This window comes from Tupaia chinensis, unplaced genomic scaffold (assembly GCF_000334495.1).
Source record: "Tupaia chinensis unplaced genomic scaffold, TupChi_1.0 Scaffold000628_1, whole genome shotgun sequence".
In the NCBI taxonomy this organism is placed as follows: domain Eukaryota; kingdom Metazoa; phylum Chordata; class Mammalia; order Scandentia; family Tupaiidae; genus Tupaia; species Tupaia belangeri.
The window spans coordinates 472,091-483,778 of NW_006160148.1; the positions used below are offsets into that span (position 1 = coordinate 472,091).

The window sequence follows — 11,688 nt, forward strand, 5'->3', positions numbered from 1 at the left end:
AGGGAGAAACCGCTCAAAAAAAAAAAAAAAAGATTGGTATATATAACCAAATTTCTTTGTCAGTTATAAATTTTTGTCAGAACATTAACTATAGCTATAATCCTAATGTCATGTCCTTAAGAAAATTCACACACACACACACAAATATATTCTTACAAATACTGATTTCTAAAAATCTAATCATTTAACTGGGTAAAATTTTCATTTTCTGTATAAACTGATTAGTTTTATAAACTGTTAAGCCAAAATTAATCCCCCCAAAAGTAAAAATGTTTGACAAAATTACATGTTAAATAGCCAATATAATACACCTATTTAAAATGATAAAATTAATATAAAAATAGAAATCTAATGTTAAACATAGACTCATGAAAGCATTGCCTCCCGGTTCTCTCTGAGTCCTCCTTATAATTCTTGTTATTAAGTTGACATATTTTAGCTATTCCTATTGTTGGTCCTTAAATTTTATAAAAATTGAGAGAGTCTGTTAATAAAATTATTCAGTTTTACATGAAAAAAGTTGTTAAACAAATTTTGTTGCTATTGTTGTTTGTTTATATATAAATAAATATCAAATTTCCCAAGGTAAAATAAAAAAAATAAATAAACATAGACAGTTAATAAAAATTGGGCCTCTATATCAAAGACAAAAACTAAAAACTCTTGCCCAAAATTTTAATAAAATAAAAATATCAAAAAATGGGATTAGACAAGTTAAGACTAAAACTCCTGGCTGCCTCCTCCCTCCCTGCCTTCTAATCCTCCTGTTTTTCTTTAGTTTGGCCTCTTCCCCACTAAACTCTCCCCATAGTTAAATGATCAAGAAGTCTAACTAAAAAAACAAAATAGACAAACAGTTACTCGTATACAAGATCTAATACACGGCCTTCCACAACTTGGTGGCCTACGGTGGTCCTGTTTGTCCTTCCTCTGGCCTCGGTTTTCCACCTGTAACTTGGGCGCTGTAGAGTACATTAGAATCACCTGGAGGGGAGGGCTTGCCAAACACGGATGGTCGGGGCTCATCTCCACAGTCACTGACTCCGCTTTCTCTTGGTTGGTAGCTGAGAATTCGCATTTTAACCAGGTCCCAGGTGATGCCAGTGGTGCTGGTCCCAGTCTTTGGGAACCACTGTCATAGCTGATCCCAGTTCTAGGGTAACACGTGTTATGGTTTAGATAATGGTTTGTCTCTCCAGAGTGTCATGTTCTAGAATTTGGTCTCCTTGGACAGTGACTGGATGTCCCCTAGAAAGTCACATATTTGGACTTGATTGTACCATGAAGGTGTCCAGTGAAAACGTAGTTCCTCACGGTGTTCCAGGGTGGGGCTTCTGGGTGTGCTAATGCCATTAAGGCAGGGTGCTGAGAGTGAGCTCTGGTGGGTCATATGCTCATAAGCAGAGGGAATGAACCCCAAAGGGCGGGAAGACAAGGCCATATGGATACAGACCACACTCTGCTCAGCTAAAAATTCTGCCTTCCACCATTTGTGATGCCTTCGGCTTCCCCGCCATCACAGCGGTGCTGTGGGGCAGTTGGGCTGATGGGTGGGTGGTAAAAGAATTTACCAGAGACAGAAACATGAGCATGAGCAGAAGTTAGTAGAGCTCAGAGCACAGGTGAGAGTATGTTTTGAGAGTTTTTTTCCTCCTCCAAAGTGTGGGTGGGTTAAACAGAAATGCAGAGAGTCAGAAAAAGACCCAAAGCACGGGTGTCATATTGTTTATTGCTGACTTTAGGGTGGGCTCACAGAGCCCATAGCAGTGCTCGCAAGCGTTTCCTCCCTCTGGGAGCTTATAACGTTATGGAGAAAACTCAGAGTGCTTCTTCCCCCTTGGAGCTCACAGCGCATGGAGCAGAGCTGAGCTGAGCCAAGGCCAAACCAAGTCAAGGCCACCAGGGCTCACCAGGCTGAACCAAGGCTGAGCTGGGCAGGGCTAGCTAGCAGGGCAGAGCTAGCTGACCAGGGGCTCCCTTCTCTCAAAGAAGCTGCAGACAACAGTGGCTGATTGCCAAAACCAGACTGTCACACATACACATGCACACGCACATTACATGCAATTGCATAAAATAGCAAAGTCATAATTACACACAGTGTGTAAGCGCAGCACAACTAATAATATTTAAGATTTTTGGAGTGATTTTTCCTATTAGGATCTGTGTATTCACCAGAGAGAAAGTAGGGATGGCAATGCCACAATCCTTCTCCATTCTCCTCTCAGGATTTTGGGCATGTGTGCACCCAGTGTGAGCTTCTAGTCACCGGCTCTGGGACTTGAACCATGGTTGACCACTTAGGAGTCCAGTGCCTTAACCACTCCACCACCTACTGGCCCCAGCATAAGCGGTTTACCCTGTGGCTTTCAAGCATGGTAGACAGGAGGTGAAAGAGGCAGACTAAGCCATTCTGACTCCATTTGCAACAGCGTGCTGGGGGAGACGGGCGAGAATAACCAGGGTGAGGCCTGACCAAGTTTGTAGGTTGGCACCGTTTGCTGGGGAGCGTCTCCTTTTCAGGGTCTCAGCTGTAGCGGGAGGGTAAGGATGAACTCTGCAAGCCCGGTGAGCTGGTCATGTCCCAGGAATGCAGGGCTTCTGTGGTGAAGGCCTGCTGGAGGTGGCACCGGGGGGTGTTCTCCCTGCTGTAGCTCATCCGGGGCTTTTACTGGACCTTAACCTTGAGCAAGTTTGCATAAGTCCTTACATAAAGCTCACTGCAGGTGCTCCTTAACACTTGCTTGCCTATCTTTTCTTGTATTTTTATTTATAATTATCATTATTTAAAATATTTTAAAATTTTATTTATTTAATTTTAATATTATTATTTTTAAATTTGCTATAGGGCATGTGCATTCACCAGAGAGAGAGAGAGAGTCAGAAAGGAAACCACCAGGTCCAGGACTTGAACTGCAGTTGGCCATGTGGGAGTCCAGTGCCTTAACCACCATGACATCTGCTGGCCCCTACTTTTTCTTTTTAAAATTATTTATTTCATTAATTATTACTATTATTACTATTATTAAGTTTGCTATAGGGTACATGCACTCACCAGAGATGAGAGAGAGAGAAACAGAGACACAGAGAGAGAAAGTGAGAGAGAGACAGAGAGAGAGAGAGAGAGAAAGTGAGAAAGCAAGCCACCAGGAGGTCTGAGACTCAAACTATGGCCAGCCATGGGGGGAACCAGTGCCTTAACCACCACGCCCCCTGCTGGCCCTGCCTATTTTCTTATGACCCCTCCGCAGCCACTAGAACCGTGAGTCATTAAACCTCTACTTTCACGAATTCACCCCATCTCAGGTGTCTGTTGGCAATGCAGTGACATCACATAGGTGGTCCTAAGACTCTAGGATGGTGTGTGTGTGTGTGTGTGTGTGTGTGTGTGAGAGAGAGAGAGAGAGAGAGAGAGAGCGAGCAAGTGAGTGAGCGAGCTGGCGGCAGGCCTGTGGCTCCATATCGCAGTGAAGCTAAGGGGAATTCAGAAGTTGGTAAACAAGGAGGGATAATGAGAAGTGGATGTCTGTTCAGACTGAGGGAATCGAAGGAGTAGGTTTTCCTGATCGGTTTAATAGAGTGTCTTCTCTCTTTCTTTCCTTCCTTCCTTCCTTCTTTCTCTCTCTCTCTCTCTCTCTTTCTTTCTTCTTCTTCTTTTTTTTTTATGGTTTTGCCCTAGGTTGAGAGGAGAGAGAAGCAAGAGGAAAAGTGAGACATCGCCCCCCCAGGGAGACGGCTGTGCCGAGGTCATTCTCCTCCTGGGATTCCGGGCATGCACACACCTGGCGTGATTTTCAGTCTGCCAGGTCTGGGATTAAAACCACAGTGGGCTACAAGGGAGTGCAGCGCCTCACGTTCCTGTGTGCGCGGACGTCTGCCTCCCAAGCCCTTGTGTACACACCCAGGGCAGAGTAGCTAGGTCCGACGGCGTTAATAATTCCACGTTTAGCGTTGGGAGGAACTGCCAGACTGTTTTCTGCAGCCAGGCCACACTCCACACCCACCAGGTGTGTGTCCTAACCCCTCTGAACCTCAGCTTTCCGTTGGCAAAGCTTCAGTATCAACAGTTACCTCACAGGCTGAGTAGAGGTAGCTAAGATCAAGTAGGGACAGAGCTCGCCCCCAGCAGGTGCTCAGGGAGGGAAGTGGTGTCTAGCCAGACACCTGCAGCCCCAGTGACGGTTACAACTAGAAAACCCGTCTGGGCCAGCAGGTGGCGTGGTGGTTAAGGCCCTGGACTCTCACCTGGCTGACCACGGTTCGAGTCCTGGGCCTGGTGACTTGTTCTCTCACTAGGCGGTAATTTCTCACGTTCCCTCTCTCTGTGTCTGTCTCTTTCTCTCCAGTGAGTGCATGTTCCCTAAGGCAAAAATCTCTAAAATTAAAAAAATATATAATAAATAAAATAAAATAAAAAATCCCAAAATAACCCCTGCACACTTAAAAGGGCCATCTTATGGTGTGTGAATGATGTTGGTTAAGAGGCGAGGTTTCCTAAGGACAGTTTGAGAGTGGTGGAGGTAGGATTTGAACTCAGGGGTGGGCAGATGCAGCTTGGGAAAGAGCCCATGAGCTCCCATCTTGAACCAACCCTTGACCTTGGGCAGATCCCTTCCCCCTTCACTTCCCTCTGCTGTGCAGGGAGGGGTGGGTGGGGGTAGGGCTAGGACACGCCCTCCAGGTGAGGGAGTTGGGGAGGGCACTCTCCTCCCACAGCCCCTACCTCCCCCTGCACTGTAAGAACACCACGCTCTTTCCAGACTTGCCCTTCTCTGTCCTTCACGGAAGGCCCAGGCTTTCGCGGGGTTCCCAGCCACTCTGGCCTCCCAGTGCACAGGCACAGACACCAGCAGGCCGACTGGCCAGGCCGGCCCTCCTGGGAGAGCGGAGGCCGAGGGTGAACCCGCGCCGTGGGGCTGGACCCTCCCGCATGGCAGTGGGCCTGGGCTCCAGCTGTGTGCACGGGTCACTGCAGGCCCACTGCGTGCTTCGACCACCGGGGCGTCTCCTCCCCTCTGTCCAAGTCTTCCTTTCTTTCTCTTATCGCTTTCTTGTTAATACTGAATTTTTCATTGCACAAGCAGGAGATGAATACATTTTCTTCTAACGCACTAAACCAGCACCGAGTCACCCTTTCCTTCCGCCCATCCCAACACACGGGCAAACGTACCTGCGGTGAGCGCTGCGGGAGAGATTCCTCCACGGGGTCGTGCGTCTCTGTGTGTGGGCATTTGTATAAACCTCTGGTAACCACTTCCGGCTTTGTCGATCAGAGCTGCACGTGAGCTTCTCACAGCAGAGCATGGAGACCGTGTGTTTTATGGCTCGAGGTAGCTGCTCCCGTGTGCTGTGTGTTATTTACCTGGTCCCCAGCTGATGGGTACTTCCCATTCTTTTAGGGGCCAGCAGGTGGCATGGTGGTGATGGAGGCTGGATCTCGCAGGGCCGACTCTGTGGTTCAAGTCTTGGACCCGGTGCCTTGAAAAGCATGCCAGGCACGTATGCGTGTGTGCCCAAAAGAATGGAGGAGAGGAGATTGTGGTATGGCCATCCTCTCTGGGGGCTGATTTCTCATTTTCCCTCTCACCGTCTCTCTCTCTCTGTCTCTCTCCAGGGAGCACACATGCCTTATGGCAAAAATCTAAACAAAAAAAAAATTGCAATTATAAATTAACATATTCACAATGACAAGACCCATGATGGTCACCTCTGTATGTGACCGCATGTGCTCTTGGGTGTCCTTCTCTGGCCTAGGTAACAAGGAGTTGTGGCTTCCCTAGGTCCCAGGGTGTGTTCATTTTACAGTTGAACAGATTTTGCACATTGCTCTCTATGAGGCTAGACCAACTGACTTTCTACCTGTCCAGTACACAAGAGCGTCCTTCCCCTACAACTTCACCAGCCTTTCACCTCAGCAGGTTGACAGTGCTCTGCCAATAGAGTTCTCACTGTTACGCGAATTTGCATCTCCATGGACATTTTTCTAGAAGTTGTGGGGGGGGGGGGGGAGCTTGGAAATTGGGATCAGGTGACATGGATACCAGACTGTCACCACCTGCTGTGTGACCTCAGACTCACCCAGTCATGTCTCTGGTCCTGGCCAAGCCCGTGAAGTCTCTCCGCACCCTCTGCTTCCCTCTGGGTAAGAATCCTGGTCATTAGTCCTTGTATTGCGGCGGAGAGGTCTCGGTTTCATGGTCTCTGAGATGAAAGCTTCTCCCTTGTCTGCCCCCTGCTGGGCTCTGACATGAGCGGGGTGGGGGAAGCCAAGTCTAGAAGCTCCCCAGGTGTTCCCACCAGGAGGCGCCTCTCCAGCTCACCGTGTCTCACCGGCTGGACCAGCACGCAGCAGGCAACAGGGTGGAGGCCAGAGGAAAAGCATTTATTTTTTTCTGGCTTTGCTATAGGGCCTGTGAGCCTAGTGAGAGACAGAGAGGGAGAGTGAGAAAGCACCCGGGGTGGGGGGTGGCCACACGGCATTCCCCTCTCCCTCATTCTCCTCTGGGCACTTAGGCATGCAGCACACACCAGGAGCGGTTTCAAGCCGCTGGGTCTAGGACTTAACAGCGCAGTTGGCCTGTGGGACCCAGGGCCTTAACCACCGTGCCACCCGCTATCCCGGGAAAGGGCTTTGTTATTACGTTTGCCCTTTGCAAAATTTTACTTTAGAAAAGTGAACCATGCTCAGTGTAGAAAATTTGGAAAATGTAGGAAATTATAAAGAATAAAAATAAAGCATAAGCCCACTGTCTAGAGAGACTCACTGCTACTGTTTGTGGCTCTGTCTTGGTAGGGGTGTACATAGACAGTGTGTGTGTGTGTGTGTGTGTGTGTGTGTGTGTGGTGGTGGTTTTAAACAGGGTCTCACCCATGTCACAGTCCTCCTGTCTCAGCCTCCTGAGCCACTGGGCTGACAGGTGCTCGCCACTGTGCCCAGCTCTTCGGGTGGGCTGGGGTCGAGCTGGGCCTCCCGTGCAGCCTCGGCCTCCACGGCGGCGCGCTGCTCTGGCAGCTCAAGAGCGCTGTACACACATTATTAATTTCGTGCTAGTTTTCCAGTTATCATTATATTGTAGGCATGTCATTTAAGACTTTTTTTCAAATTAAGGTTTCCGTCATAGATTGTATGCACTTGCTGGAGGGGAAGAGAGAGACCGAGAGTGAGAGAGAAAGTGAGGAATCCCTGCCCAAGGGGTCGGCCATGCTGCAATCCCTTCTTCTCCATTTTCCTCCTGGGATTTTGGGCGTGCACACACAGACACACACACACGGCGTGACGACTTTCAAGCCTCCAGGTCTGGGACTTGAACGTGGTCAGTCATGTGAAAGTCCACTGCCCTAACCATGCCACATTACACATCTTGATTTGTTTTCTGTTTTTTTTTTTTTTTTTTCTGTTTGTTTGTTTGAGAGGTTTTTTGCTATAGGGCACATGCGCTCTCCAGAGAGACAGAAATCGAGAAATCACCCCCAGGGGGATGGCCACACCACAATCCTTTCTCCTCCATTCTCCTCTCAGGATCTTGGGCATGCACACACATGCACCCGGCATGAGTTTAAGCCACCGGGTCCGGGATGCGAACTGCAGTCAGCTACATGGAAGTTCAGCGACATAGCCATTACTAGCTGCTGGTCCCTTGATTTGTTTTCTGTTTTCAGAGCCTGTACCAGTTTGGGTTTCCACACGAAGTGTGGATTGGTGGGCTTGTAAGGGGCAGCGTGGACAGTCTAGGCTCCGAGTGGGAGAGCCCTGCCCAGAGGGAGTGCCTCTGATGGGTTGGTCTAAAGGCCTCCAGGAACTGAGAGTTCTCACTGTTAGGCGAATTTGCATCTCCCCAAACACTGAGACAACCTCCTGTACTTCCTCAGAGTGAGCACCAGGGGGCACTACAAACCAATAAAAGTGCCCAGACTGCTAGCGGGCATAGTCCATCCAGAGACCAGCCTTTCTCCCCCTTGGCTCGGGCTCTCCAAGGCAGGGCGACCATTTCTCGGCTTCCTTTGTGACATCCTTCTCTGACCTCCTGCAGCTTCCTGAGGGACCCTCAGCAGTGACCACAGGAAGCCCTGGGTGGGGATGTCTGGAGGGCAGAGGGAGAACCCAGCATCATGGTGTGAGGGCTAGACTGCAGCCTCCTTGTGGTTTGTCTTTGGGCCAGTCCCTCCCCACCATTCCTAGTGACTGTCACCACTCCTAGTGACAGTCCCCTGCCCTGCTTTACTGAGTCTGTGCGCATAGAATGGACACAAAAGCGCTTTGCAAAACTAAGGAGGCCTGAGGATATCTGCTGGGTTGGGACTAGTCTGCAGGGGTGGGGGTGAGGGGCCTGGAGAGGTGGCTGTCCCCTCGGTCCTGGGTGGCTGGACCCTGGCGTGTTTCAGAGGTACAGTGAGATCTGGTAACAGACCGCATGTGATGTGAGAGGAGAGGGTCAGGGACCAACCAAGGCTTTTTTTTTCTTTGGAGCAATAGAGAAAGCAATGCTCTTCCTGGTGGGGGAGGATGGGTTTGCAGGTGTGACCCAGGGGTTCCTGACAGACGTGGTGGATTTGAGATCTTGTAGTAAGTGAAGGCAGAGCTGGAGGCTTGAGGCTGGATCTTCTCTCAGGGGCCTGTAATGAGCTCCGCAGACAGGACTGCACTAGGTCAGAGCGGAAAATACTCCTGACGCACAGCAGCCATCCCTCCCCACAGACATCCTGAATTCTTTTCTTTTTCTTTTTTGGTGGGGGGGGAGGATTTTTGCTATAGGGTGTGTGCGCTCGCCAGAAAGACAGAGAGAGACAGAAAGCAAGAAATCAGCCCGCAGTGGGGATGGCCACGCCACAATCCCTTCTCCTTCATTCTCCTCTCGGGATCTTGGGCATGCATGCACACACGCCCAGCGTGAGTTTAAGCCACCGGGTCCAGAATTCGAACTGTGGTCGACTACATGGGAGTTCAGCGACATAGCCATTATGCTAACTGCTGGTCCCATCGTTAATTTTTTTTAAAGAATTATTTTAACTTTATTTATTTGTTTGTTTCTCTCTCTTGTGCTCTCTCTCTCTCTGTTTTTTTTTTTTTTTTTTTTTGAGTGGTTTTTGCTATAGAGTGCGTGCGCTCGCCAGAAAAACAGAGAGAGACAGAGAGACAGAAAGCAAGAAATCACTCCCCAACTGGGTAAGGCCACACTGCAATCCCTTCTCCTCCATTCTCCTCTCAGTATCTTGGGCACACACGCACACGTGCCCAGCGTGAGTTTAAGCCACCGGGTCCAGAATTCGAACTGTGGTCGACTACATGGGAGTTCAGCGACATAGCCATTATGCTAACTGCTGGTCCCTATTTGTTCATTTTAATTTGACTAGAGAGGGACAGAGAGAAAAAGAAAGAGAAATGAGAAAGCAAGCAGCCAGGTCCAGGACTCGAACCGCAGTCAGCCATGGGGCAGTCTAGCACCCTTAACCGCCACGCCACCCGTGGGCCCTCAGACATCATTCATTCATCCCTGCACTCAGGATTCTTCTCAGGCCAGCGCTCCAGGCAGCCTCTACCAAGCAAGTGGAGGCGCTGTCATACCGAGGCGGAAGCCCGGCTGTCCTTGGGCCTGTTCGGAGCCCCGACACCTAGGGAAGACCACGGGCTTGTGAGTCAGAGACGGGCTGGGAAGCCGATCTTGCCGCCAACTAACAGGAGACCTTAGAGAAAGTATTTGTCCTCCCTGCCTCGGTTTCCCTCCCTGAGAAGTGAGAGGGAGTAGCTCCTACCTCACAGAGCTGTGGAGAAGTCTGAGTGAGCTCGTCCACACCCTTACTTAGCACGGGGCTTGGGACACAGTGAGCTCTTCACACGGGGTCGTCCGGCCAGTCGACACTTCTGCGTAGAAAAACACGTCATGACCTTTCTGATGACCTAATGCAAGCAGCAGGGGTCCCCGTCCTGTTACTGGACTGTTAATCCAGTTTGAGTAACTCGGGGCACCTTCCCCCTCCTCGCCGTTTCTGACCCCACAGAGACATTGTAATGCCAGGCCTGTCCAGCAGGAGGCGGCCGACATGGATTCTCCAATGCCCACAGAGGACCCAGAGCCAGAGCAGTCTCCCAGCAGGGCGGCGGCTGATGACTGGACACAGCTGGGCCTCCTTCGGCACAGAGGTGAAGCTCCTCACTGCTCCCCCCACAGACACCTTCTTCAGGGGGCTGGGCTGGGTCTCTTCCTCAGACTCAATTCCTGGACTCCGCCTTTTTTTCTTTTCTTTTCTTTTTCTTTCTTTCTTTTTTTTTTTTTTTAAGAGGTTTTTGCCTTAAGCCGTGTGTGCTTGCCAGAAAGATAGACAGAACCAGAGAGAAGGAAGGTGAGAAATCACCCCCCAGGGAGATGGCCACACCACAATCCCTTCTCCTCCATTCTCCTCCCGGGATCTTGGGCACTACATGTGCCTGGTGTGATTTTCAAGCCACCGGGTCGGGGACTAGAGCCGTGGTTAGCCATGTGGGAGTCCAGGGATGTAACCACTATGCCATCTACTGTCCCAGCCTTCTTACAGACTCCAGCCAGGCCTGGAACCCATCCTGCTCACCCGCCAGCTGCTGCCGAGTCCCCACACGACCAGGCGTGTGCTGCAGCCTTCCCTCTGCGAGCCGTGCCCGTTTGGAAGCTGCGTCCTGCACCCTCTCTGTCCTTCCTGCTGTGTGGACGGTGGAAAGGCAGCCACAAGCCCCGCAGAGTCCAGGCCCAGGGCAGGGCAGGCTGCGGGGAGGTGGAACGAGGATCTCCTCAGCCCCGAACACAGGAGTCCCTCGCCGCTCAGACCTCAGCCCTACGAGACTCAGACATCACCATTTGGATTCATGGAGCGCCTCCTACTGCCCGGCACGCGCCTGGCCTGGGCGAAGGAGGGAGACTGCCGGCCCGAGGAGACGCCTCTGGAGGGCGAGACCCGCTCCGCTGGGTGATGACGGCGTGGCTTCTGTTTGTCTCTCTTTAGTTTTCCTGATAGGAGGGCGGCGGGACAAGCGCGCCGGGGGCGGGGGGCCAGCCAGTGCTGATGGTGGATGGGTCTGTGGATGCCGGTAGGGACCCACGAAACCACAGTGCACTGGAGCATGTGCATTGTTTATTTTTTTTAAAGAACTATTTATTTACTTTTGTTTATTATTATTTAAATTTGACCAGAGCGAGACAGAGAGAGAGGCAGGGAAAGTCTCAGACCCAGACTACAGCTGGCCATGTGGGAGTCCAGCACCCCAACCACCATGCCACCTGTCGGCCCGCTAGGGGCTCTAGCACGGGCCTCTTTAGAGGTGCATCTGGGGTCCACACCGGCGGTCAGCATCACTCCTCTGCCCTCTGCAGCCTGTACCCCTCTCACCTCGTTCTGCCTACACTGGCAGCCCCAGACACACAGGCACACGTGCACACACGTGCACACACACCTGCTGCTCAGGGTGGGGTGACGTCACGGAAGGCCCTGGAAGAGGGCCAGCCAGGAGTGGAAGCAGCCTCTGAACTCCTGTTTGTCCCTGTGTCCCCTGCTGGCTGCCCTGCCCTCCCAGGGGCCCTCCCGCTGTTCTCCCTCTGGGTCGGGCACCCGAAGCAGGAAAATGTCCGTCCCCACCTTTACTGCTCTCACCAGGGCCAGGGCCGGACAGAGGTGCATGCTTCACCCCCCTCCCCCCGCCTGAGCAGGGAACGTCCTCTCCGGCAT

The 11,688-nt window shown here is 51.2% G+C and overlaps 1 pseudogene; it reads right to left on the reverse strand.

Annotated features, from left to right (window-relative positions):
• The window catches only part of LOC106736075 (elongation factor 1-alpha 1-like), a 21,088-nt pseudogene extending 11,211 nt beyond the window's left edge, over positions 1-9,877 (reverse strand).
• Positions 9,878-11,688: the final 1,811 nt, after the last annotated feature.